We start from the raw sequence: 9,085 nt of genomic DNA, 5'->3' as shown, positions 1-9,085 counted from the left end.
TTTCCTGGCTTCCAGTTCCATGTTCCTCCTTCGTGCCTCACTAACGAATCTTTCGCATAAATATCAAGAACCCAAACCAAACGAAACCCCATCCCGAGACGCGATTCTCCAGTCTTTCAGATCAAGAGCCGGAAAAGCCCGGACGCCGGAGAATGATGCGGAGTGAATAGAAATAGGTCAACAGTAGAGGCACATCGTCTGTTAAGTTTATGTTTTCCTTTCATTTGCCCCCAGCGCACAGCCGGAGAGAAGGAATTGCGTTCAGGTGAATTATTCAAGAGGAAATTTCTAGAGAAGGGGGACGGGGGAGAAGAAGGGGAAGAGAAGCCAGGGGATGATCGGGGCCTCTGTGAGGAGCTGTGCCGCACCTGCTTCGCTTGTCTCCACGGAGGAGTGGAGGCTGGGCGTTCATCAAGACGCCCACACGGAGGGAGGGTTGCTCCGGGAATGGCTCCCCGTCTTCGCAAGCGGGGCCAGCTGGCAGCTGGCTGGCCTCCTGCGGCTCAAGGGACCGTGTGCTTGGAGCTGCCCACCACCCACGAGCCGGAGTCAGCTGGGCTCTGGGGAGTTGGCACAGCCATGGACTGTAGCCCGATTCTTAACAGTGACAAAATAATCAAAGACGGCTCCAGGAGTTCTGTGTGAGCTGGACCGCCAGGCCTGTCTGGATCCCCGGAGAAGGTGCAAAACTCAATACAAATCGCGCCCTTTGAGGCTCGGTAAAGTCTTCATTGGCCCGCATCCTTTCGCTCGCATTATCTCTTTTCTGTCCTCCCAAATCTCTCATTAATCAACACATTGTTCTTCCTTTTGCCCCATTCTCTTGTGATAGAAACGTCATTCCCTCTTGAAATGCCTTTCAAAAGAGCAGGCACAGCAAGGGGTAGGGGAATTGTCAGTTGCTTTATGGAGGCCTCCTTTTATATATATATATATATTTCTTTATTGATTTCAGAGAGGAAGGAAGAGGGAGAGAGAGATAGAAACATCAACGATGAGAGAGAATCATTGATTGGCTGCCTCTTACATGCCCCCGACTGGGGATTGAGCCCGCAACCCGGGCATGTGCCCTTGGCTGGAATCGAACCTGGGACTCTTCAGTCCGCAGGCCGACGATCTATCCACTGAGCCAAACTGGCTAGGGCAGAGTCCTCTCTATTTTATTAGGACGTCAGACCCACTGGTTTTCCTCTGATTCTGATTTTTTTTTTCTTTTAAAAAACAAGATGGCAATTCTTCTGGTTTTTAAGTATGCAGTTCGAAGATGATGCTGTCCTTCCCCTACCCCTGCGATTCTTAGGATACAAGTGAACGCACAGCACGGGGATGGGATTATGGGATACGGAACACTGTCAACCTCGCTGTTACGGCAGAGTTTCGGGAAGACGACATTTTCAGGAATATTGATCGTTCAAGAGAGACCATGGTTGTTAAAATGGAATTTAAACCGTTTTCTGTTCTGAGATGGCAGCTCAGCATGGTGGCCGCCTCCGCCAGGAAATAGAAACACGGGCTCCGTCGGCACCAAATCAGGAGACAGGCACGGTTCTGAGTGAGGACTCGCGGAGATGGGCAGGGAGAGCAGGAATCCGATGACACCTCACAGTGCGCTCTGTGCGTCCATACAGTGTGGGTTACCCCCGAGCAGAAGGCTGCTCTGTTCTTCCGAATCCTGGGAAGACTCGGGGAGCGGCGCCATGGTTACAGGGAGGGGTGTGCGTGGCGATGGTGGGTGCCTGGGGAGTTTGGAATTCTCCCCAAGACGCAGTTAGATCCCAGCTCCCACCGCCCCCTCACACGCTCAGACAGTGACAACTCTCAGGCTCTAGAACTCTCTGCAGAAATGGAACCCGAGCGGTTTAGATGAAGGAAAGCCAGCTGCTAGGAATATAGGGTGAGGGGCGAGGTGGAGGAGGGGTGTGGAGGGACCACACGCATGCTGACCGCCCCTCCAGTGTCTCCCCGCCCGCCCCCCTGGGGCGACAGGACACCCAAGACCAGGACTCGGGGGTCCCTCTCTACACGAGCGGAACCATCCGGAGAGAAGATCGGATCCTGCCAGTCGGCGTTCCCCAAAGTGTCCCTGATCACTTGACAAAGCCGCCCCTCAGTTGCCAGGCTCTCCTCACACCGAGATGAAAAGCCAGTTTTAAATATGAACAGCGAGCAAAGCAAAGACTTTCTACACTTCTGAGGAACGCCTCTCACATGAGAGGGAGAAACCAACAAGCCAGGCACCAGGAGCAGAGGCCGTGTTGAAAGCAGAGAAAGCTTCAGAGAAACTCTAATTAATGTTGGGAAACTCAGAGACGCGGCGACGGAGCCCGTGAAGGAGGAGCCGTCAGAGAGGAAGCGTGGAGATGAAAGGAAAAGCCCTCGGAAATGAGAACTGCCCGGAGGAAAGCAATTTTTTTTCTAAAGCAAAAACGGTTTGGGTGTTCAAGTCCAGGAAAACTAGACAATAGAACATGTGGATAATAAGACATGAGGGGTGGTCATTCGGGAACAATCCATGGGGCATACAAGTAATCGGGGTCCCAGAATGAGAGAAAATGCACATGGGGGCGGAGGGAATAAAGAAACAATACGGAAAACTCTCCCACCGTTGAGTGCTCAGAATCATGAATTAAGCAGAAGATGTACCCAAGGCACATGTTCATCCAAGTTCCCAGAGGGAGATGGCAGTGCTGTGGCCAAGGGCCCGAAGAGTCCCCTGTCGTGACATTTGAAGCGACAGCACATGGACCAGGGGATTCAAATGATAAAGAAGAATGAGGAAAACGGTTAGGACGTGGGACCGAAGCCCCCAGGCAGCGGAGGCCCTGGACCTCCGTTAGAGGCGGACGGTGGAGAGGCACATCACTCCAGTGTGGGAAGAGGAGCTGTGTGGCAGCCACCCATCAGCAGCGAGAAATGAGGCCCGAATCAGGGCTCCTGAGGCTCTGAATCACCTGGCCACTGGCCTAACATGGCTCCGAGAAACGACTATTTTCTCTCTTCCTTCCCTCGAGCTTGAGGTTTAGCGAACCAGCTCCCACCTACGGCCGATGACTCATCCTCCCGAATGACCGGCTGCATCGCAGGCAGCGGCAGAGGAAGGTTTCGGGGCTGTGCTGTGTGTGGGTGCAGGTTGTCACGGCCTGACCGCATCCTCCGTACACGCTCCCGGGTCCTCAAAGGAGAGAGCGGACTCCTCTCCCTTCCTCTTTGCAAGGGGATGTGATCCACTCCTTTGTCTCGGGGTCCCCCCTGTGCCCTCCTGTGTCCCCCCAGGACCCGGATGTCACTTTCCTTGGGCAGTTTATTCCTCTACTAGAGGCCCGGTGCACGAAATTCACACAAGAGTAGGCCTCCCTTCCCCCAGCTGCTGGCATCAGCTTCCCTCTGGCACCCGGGACCTGGGCTTCCCTCCGGCCCCAGCTTCATCTGGATGGACAGCCGGCATGATGTCCGGAATGAGGTCTGGTCTAATTAGCATATTACCCTTTTATTACTATAGATCACACACTGAGAGACCTCTGGGTTCCGGTCAAGTCCGGGCAACAGTGTCCACACACAGACCTGCACGTGGATGCTTGCAGCCTCTTTGTTCAGAGTCGCCCGGACATGGCAGCAAATCAAGATGTCTATTTTGCAATGAAGTGATGACTCTCTCAGGTAATTTATTGAGTACAGCATCCCAAACCACGGGCACACGGCACACTGCAGAGAACTTCACAAACACCGGGGACATCAGCTCCCCGATGTTCACCATTTGTCCCAATTGGTTCTTGTTATTTTTCCATTGTTTTCTTTTGCTAAACCAAATACTCTAATTTTGTGTTGTCAAATCTGTGGATATTCCATTCCGGCTTGGGTAACGCTTCAATTAGGAGTATGTCCCCCTATATTTTTATCTTTAATTCAACAGGAATTAATGTCTTATGTGAGGTAAAGATTATTTTTAACCAAATGAATAAGGAATTTTCCCTTTGCAACCTATTAAGTTGTCCGTCATTACCACGCTGTTACATAAACACACACACACACACACACACACACACACACACCATTGAGGAAAGATGTCCGCACGACTACAAAAAGCAATATTTACTCACACCTAATCTAAGGCTATATGAATTAAAACGATGATCATTATTATTTTTCAGCCATGTTTAAAACATTGGCTTATACATTCTATTGAAATACATATATTTAAATTCTTTCTTTTAGGATTAATTTTTGGTTTGGTCAAATTTGCTTTGTAACTTTCAAGATGTGCTGTTCTTCTAGCGTTTATGTTTTAAAGCCTCTTTACACATTTGAAACATACTTTCTTTAAGCCCGGGTCTATTTTTCAGGTGGGTCTCTTTCATATGGGTCTATGTTTTAGGTCCAAAATCTCCTTTTGGTTGATCCCATGAACTCACCTTCATACACGAGATTCTGTCAAGACTCTCAGTTGTGAATGGTGACTCCCCCCCCCCAACACCCCCCACCCGGACCCCCACCTCAGGAGCCTTTGCGTGGGTCCTGTCTGGATGCTCAGGGCAAGATCCTAGTACCCCCGGCAGGGGCCCTGCGGTCTCCGTCCATACAAGATCAGTTTGTTTTTACATTCCTCAATAATTTTAGATTTAGAGGAAATCTGCAAGAGTAATGCTGAGAGTTTCTGTATATCTTTTACATACCCTAGTAGTAAAGTCTGAATAATAACCATAACAGAGTTAGTAAAACTAGCAAGTTAACCATCATGCCGTCCTATCAACTAAACCCTACATCTTATTTGGGTTTCACCAGTTTTTCTATTATCTGGAACTCTTGCAGGCCATTACCAGCTTATTAGTTGCTTAACTTCAACATTGTTGTGTCTCAGGGACTAGGGGGGCCATGGAGAGGGAGAGAGGTGTGTGGGGGGAACACACACATTTACCGATTACGTTTGTCGTCTTACATGGGTGGGGCCTTGGGGCCCCCAAAACAATGATATGAGTAACATCAGAGATGACTGATCACAGGTCATAACAAATAGAATAGCGAGAGAGTCTGACATATTGTGAGAAGGACCAAGAGGTGACACAGCTACACACGGTGAGCACATGCCGTTGGAAAAATGGCGCCGATAGACTAGCTGGACTCAGGGTTCCCACAAACTTTCAGCTTGTAAAACCGTAATTATCTGTGAGGAGCAATAAAGTGAAGTGCAATAAAATGAGGTTCCTGTATCTGTAGTAGGAAGAACATGAGAATATGTGTATATGTACTAACCCATACATAAACACACACACACACACACACACACACATTCTAGGTAGATATATAGATATACATATACATATACATATATATCTATAGATATATAGATATATATAGGTATATAAATAGATAGATATTTACTTGAAATTTATAATTCAAAGGTTAGAGATAAACTAGATAGTTGTACATTTATCAAAAGGCAGTTAGTGCCAAGTTTATGATACATGACAATAAACCTTTTCTTAAGTTGGGGAAATCCCTCTTTTACTCGTGTCTCTTTTTTTTAAAGGTATATTTTTATTGATTTCAGAGAGGAAGGGAGAGGGAGAGAGAGAGATAGAAACATCATTGATGAGAGAGAATCATGGATCGGCTGCCTCCTGCACGCCCCACACTGGGGATAGAGCCCGCAACCCAGGTATGTGTCCTTGGTCGGAATCGAACCTGGGACCCTTCAGTCTGCAGGCTGACGCTCTATCCACTGAGCCAAACCGGCTAGGGCTACTCACACCTCTTAATTAGATCTGAACCCATGTATCCAAAGTCATTGAAAGAGATATTCACAACAGAGTCATTCCTGTTTGTACTCTCCAGTTGTGTTTTCCTGCCACAAGGACAACTGAGCAGCTCATTGATTTGGGGATGTTCTTTCTTCCTTCCTCCTTCCTCCTTCTTCCTTCCTTTCTTTCTTCCTCCCTTTCTTTCTTTTCTTTTCTTTTCTTTCTTTCTTTCTTTCTTTCTTTCTTTCTTTCTTTCTTTCTTTCTTTCTTTCGTGTGTTTATTGATTTTAGAGAGTGAGGAAGGGAGAGAGAGAAAGAAACACCAATAATAGAGAAACATCGATAGAGAAATATGGATCAGCTGCCTCCTTACCGCCCCCTACTGGGGATTGAGCTCGCAACCCGGGGCCTGTGCCCTGACTGGGATTTGAACTCACAGCCTCTTGGGTGCATGGATGACGCGCAACCAAACTGAGCCACACTGGCCGGGGCTGGGGAGTATTCTTGACTGGCTCTTCAGGGCGGAGACTACTGACCCCCTGCCCGTTACTCAGCTCTCCAATGAACTGCCCTGACAGTCAAGCTGCCCTGCGAGTCCAGGCCCCGTCTTTGAGGCACACGTGGCATCGGTCAGATAGTTTGAATGACTGCGCTGGCTCTGTCACGAGATGAACTTCCAGTGAATGAAGAGGATCTTTCCATGTGTGTTTAAAGAGTCGGGTCCAAAGCAAGGAAGAACAATAGGAACGGTCATTCTTACACGTTTACAAAGCGTGTATGATTTTTCACCTGCTTCTTCCCAAACACCCAAGTGCCCTGAAATAGTAGTTGTGATGTCCCCGCTGTCCTGGCCACGGTGTGCGACGGTCATGTGGGTGATGAACAACAGTGCCGGTCGTGTTTGATGGGATAAGTGCATTGGCCCTGGGAGTCCAGGCATTTGTTTAGATTGTGTACTTGACCTTTTAGGCGAGTCAGCTCCGACTCCATCACGGCTGCTTTTTCCCTTGGAGACCCAGAAACCTGTACGTTCCCCAGGATTAAACTCCACAGACGTGGAACGCGTTTGTTCTCGTTCCTCTCCGTCAGGAAGACAGTCAATCAAACTCTCGATCACCCGAGGACGGCAGGTGGCGGGTCCGGGAAGCCTCCCAGAGCCGAGCGCCGGGCCCCCCGGGAGGCGGGAGGCCAGGAGATTTCCAAGGAGGTGGCCCGGAGCGCCACGCCTGTCACGGGCAGCCTGGCACCTGCATCCCGACTCCTGGCTAATCATTAACAGGCGGGGACACTCCGTCTTCACACCTCGCTCCGTCCGTCCGGGGCTGGAGGCGAGTCACCTTCTCCTGTGTATCTCCCAGCCTCCGCCTGGGGAGCAGCTGCGACTTTTTCTCTCCAAACGTTTATGTTTTCCTCTCTATTGAGTCTCCTCAGACAACAAAAGGGCCCAAATCACCTCTGCCCACGATGAGCGATAAAAACCAGCCCACAGACAAGGCTGCAGATGTCTCGCCGCATTGTCCCTTCGGGCCTGGCCCGGTCGCTCTCTCGCCTTCGATCAAGGCCCGTTCTTGGACTGGCTTGCCTCTCTCTAGCTCCTAAACCTTGTCTCCAAATGCCGAACCCAAGGACCCCCTTCTCAGCCTTCATCCTCTTTCCCTGTGTTTCTTTTCTTTTCTTTTTTTAAAAAAATATATTTTATTGATTTTTTTTACAGAGAGGAAGGGAGAAGGATAGAGAGTTAGAAACATCGACGAGAGAGAAACATCGATCAGCTGCCTCCTGCACACCCCCCACTGGGGATGTGCCCGCAACCCAGGTACATGCCCTTGACCGGAATCGAACCTGGGACCCTTCAGTCTGCAGGCTGACGCTCTATCCACTGAGCCAAACCGGTTAGGCTCAATGTGTTTGTGTTCAGCCTCTGACAATGTGGCCCATGTCACCTGGGGAGGCTGTCACAGTCCTGGAGCCCAGCAACTTCCGCTCCCTCCTGGGGCTGCGTGACCCTCCCCACATCCTCGCAGGCGTGGCCAGTAGAGCCGATGATCTGAGACAGGGCCTGGCCTACGGAGATGGCTCCCGATTGCTGCCTTTACAGCTTCAGACAACAACGGGACACACGGACACACAGCCCATCGGCCTCCGGATGAGAGCGCGCAGGGAGAGGCCCAGGCTGCAGGGTCCTGACCGGGGGCCACACAGCAGTGAGCAGTGACCGTCCTCCGCAGCTCAGCCCAGTCTCGGTGTGCGTCCATCCTGTTTCCCCCACTGTGGCCACGCCCCTCGGATTCCTGACCTTTGACCTCCCACCTGGACATCCCCATCACCTTCTAGCTCGGCGACCCCAGCTCGGCGCGTCTTTTGGATCCCCGATTGAGAAGTTATCTTTTCCTCCCCTGCACTCAGCCTGTACATCTGTTTTTAGGGTGGACAGCAGAGCGTTTGTGTCTATAGTTTATTTTCCAAAATAGGTGACACGTTCATTGACGTCTGGGACTGTGTGTTATACGCATTGTGTGCCTCAGTGACCGGGCCAGAGCCTGGCACACAGCAGCTACTCGGCCAGCACTGAAAAATGAAAAGCAAGGAGAAAACGGATTGGTTTCCAACAAGAAGAAATGTCCCCTCCATCACAGACCGAAGACATAAAACTCAGCTTCCAGTTTAGCTTCGTCAGGCTGTCAACGTAAAATTGAGTAAGAAGAAGGGTAGTTTTCAAAGAGCTGCAAGAATTCTTTAGGCGACAAAAGCATTTCTTTTTTAAAAAGATATTTTTATAGATTTCAGAGAGGAAGGGAGAGGGAGAGAGAGAGATAGAAACAACAATGATGAGAGAGAATCATGGATCGGCTGCCTCCTGCACGCCCCCTACTGGAGATCGAGCCTACAATCCAGGCATGTGCCCTTGACTGGAATCGAATCTGGGACCCTTCAGTTCACAGGCTGACGCTCTATCCACTGAGCCACACCAGCTAGGGTGATGAAAGCATTTCGGATAAGATGGCACGTAGCCCCGGAACACCTCAAGAGCAGAAACTTGTCACGGCGAGCGGTCAACGAGCCTACAGAGCGTCTTACTTCAAAGCGAAAACAATCTGCGTTGTAAGGGGAATTATTCAAATGTATGACAAACGCCTTTGCTTGTGAAAATCAGTAACTAAAAAAAGATCTCAAAAAACATCCGTCCGTTTGCTGCTCCTAGTGCAAAAAAAAAAATAAAGACAGCTTAAAATAAATAAAATGTCATCCAACTTCCCCTCCAACAGGCATCGCAGTTAAAAAAAAAAATATCTGAGAACAAATGTGTATCTAGCCAGGGCCGAGTTGCACCAAAAGCAAACAGGAATGGC

The sequence above is a fragment of the Myotis lucifugus genome, unplaced genomic scaffold, assembly GCF_000147115.1.
Source record: "Myotis lucifugus unplaced genomic scaffold, Myoluc2.0 scaffold_473, whole genome shotgun sequence".
NCBI lineage: Eukaryota > Metazoa > Chordata > Mammalia > Chiroptera > Vespertilionidae > Myotis > Myotis lucifugus.
Note: the sequence above shows the minus strand (reverse complement) of the source record.